The sequence below is a fragment of the Arvicanthis niloticus genome, chromosome 8, assembly GCF_011762505.2.
Source record: "Arvicanthis niloticus isolate mArvNil1 chromosome 8, mArvNil1.pat.X, whole genome shotgun sequence".
Lineage (NCBI taxonomy): Eukaryota > Metazoa > Chordata > Mammalia > Rodentia > Muridae > Arvicanthis > Arvicanthis niloticus.
The window spans coordinates 84486249-84488727 of NC_047665.1; the positions used below are offsets into that span (position 1 = coordinate 84486249).

The 2479-nt window shown below is 34.3% G+C and overlaps 1 pseudogene; it reads right to left on the reverse strand.

Annotated features, from left to right (window-relative positions):
• Window positions 1-320: 320 nt before the first annotated feature.
• Window positions 321-667, reverse strand: LOC117714407 (large ribosomal subunit protein P1 pseudogene; annotated as a pseudogene).
• Between the last annotated feature and the right edge of the window lie 1812 nt (window positions 668-2479).

Below are 2479 nucleotides of genomic sequence, written 5' to 3' on the forward strand. Positions count from 1 at the left end.
GACTGTTCATTGCGAGAAGTTCTTTCCTCTTAGAACAGATTTTATGTTCAAGAGATTCTGAGAGGTTAAGTTTCATTATTGTTTGTTTCTAGGAATTTTTAAATTTCTTCTATTTCTTTTTCTCTTCCTTCCTTCTTTCTTTTCTTTCTTTCCTTCTTTCCTTCCCTTACTCCCTGCCTCCCTCCCTCTATCTCTTTCTCTTTCTTTTTTCTTTTTTTCTTTCTCTTTCTTTCTTTCTTTCTTTCTTTCTTTCTTTCTTTCTTTCTTTCTTCTTTCCAGTTTCAGCTCCTTCTTAGACATGTTAACAAAAGAAAAGCAGTTTAGTCAAAAAGACCAAATACCATGTCATCATCTGACTCCTCAGATTCTTTCTTCTTCACTTTTATTATGTTCTGGTCAACCGGGGCAGAATCCATGGATGGTGCAGGAACCACAGCAGGCACCACTCTAGCTACTGAAGTAAGCCCACCAACCACACATGGCAGATGAGGCTCCCAATGTTGAGACTGGTCAGGACACTTGCAAAAAAGTCAAGCCAGAAAGGTTCCACATTGACATTAATTGCTTTCATAAGGGCATTAATCTTATCCTCTATGACAATCATCTTATAATCATCATGCAGGATGAGAGCAGAGTAGATGCAAGAGATCTCTGAGACAGAGGCCATGTTGTGGACTGCCAGCATGGTACTAGTCACCTAATGAAGGGAGGACTAAGCCCCAGTGTGGCCTTAGCTTTCTCAGAAGGACCAAGCACCTTGGTGCCAACTGAGGAAAGGCTCACGTAAATGACCCACTGTTCTTTTGAAAATATATCTTTTAGTTGACAACTATTTTTGTAGTTTCTATACTTTATTGTTGACTTTTAGCTTTATGGCATTGTATTCTTATAGGAAACAAGGAGTCATCTCGATTTTTAAAAGTATCTGTTAAGATTTGACTTATGTCCTGTGATATGACCCATTTTGTGGAGGGGTCCATGTACAACTGAGAAAGTGGGTATTCTCTGCCTTTATGGTAGATTATCTACATATATATATATGTCAGGTCGAGCTAATTTTTAGCTCAGATTTTTTTACATGTATATAGTTTAGAGGAATCGGAGAGTGGGTTGTTGAAGACTTTAAATGTGCAAGGGAAGTATTGTCATCTCTCACTCTTGTTGTTTCAGGAATTATGTAGTGTTTTATGAAACTGGGGACTCCAATATTCAAGGCATAAATTTTTGTAATTCTTTTATCTTCTGGATTAGTTGTCCCTCCTATTATTAATCTCTTCTAATTAGTTTTGGTTTGAAATCTACCTTGCTTGGTGTCAGAAGAACTGTACCTATTTCTTCATATTTTTGAATCACTTGATAGATTTTCAAACTTTTGTTATCAAGATTTTGGTATCTTTGCTACCTACATGAGCTTCTTGGAGAGATCATATGTTTGGTTCTTGATTTTTAATCTGGTCTATTAATCTCTCTTATTTTAGTGATGAGTTGAGCCCATTTAAATTTAAGTTTGTTACAGAGAGGAGTCTTCTGTTTCACATGTATTGTTAGGTGATGTTCTGTTTGGATGTGTTACTGGTATTTCTCTTCCTTCACCTCTGTTAGTTCAGAGGATTTATGAATTTCTGTCTCAGACATGGTTTTTTTAATTTCCCATGTCCCATTTGCTTTTGTATTGAAATACATTTATTTCTTCATCACTGTTGAAAGATAGTACTCTTGGTTCATTGTTATTAAATTTCAAAGCTTGAGATATTTTGTCCCATATTTCTTCTGGGTTTTATGAATGCCAATGTAATGTTTAGGGATAATTTTGATATCCATGCCTTTGAACTGAGTAGATTTTTTTGCTGTTAGTATTATTTCTTTGCTTTGTACTTTTGATATTCTGACTAAAATGTAAAGTTTCTGCTTTAGTCATGTTTATTGAACATTCTATATACTTTTATGTTTGGATGCCTACTGCTTTCTATAAATTTGGAGAGTTTTCTGCAATAATTTCACTCATCTGTTTATTCTGCCCAAATTTACCTCTGTTATTTCTTCTATACCACCAATTCTCAGGTTTTAAAAATGTATTCTTATCTTTTAATGTATTGCCTTTTGAATATATCTCAGAATTCTTGGGAATACCACTCATTTTCCAATTTATTTTTTACACGTGTTTCTTTGCTTTGTTGTCTCAACTTTGGTCTTCATCCTTGAAATCTATTCCTTAACATCAGTGATTCTCAGCCTATGGGCTGCATTCTGTTTGGAGGTTGCATAGCAGATATTTACATTATGATTCATTATAGTAGCAAACTTACACTTATGAAATAGCAATAAAATAATTTATGGTTGATGGTCATTCCACTATGAGGAATTGTATTAAATAGTTACAACAATAGGAAGATTGAGAGCCACTGTTCTACATAATCTTATCTGTTAATAATGCTGATTTTTGAGGATTTAATTTGACTGGTTATCTGTATTTCATATA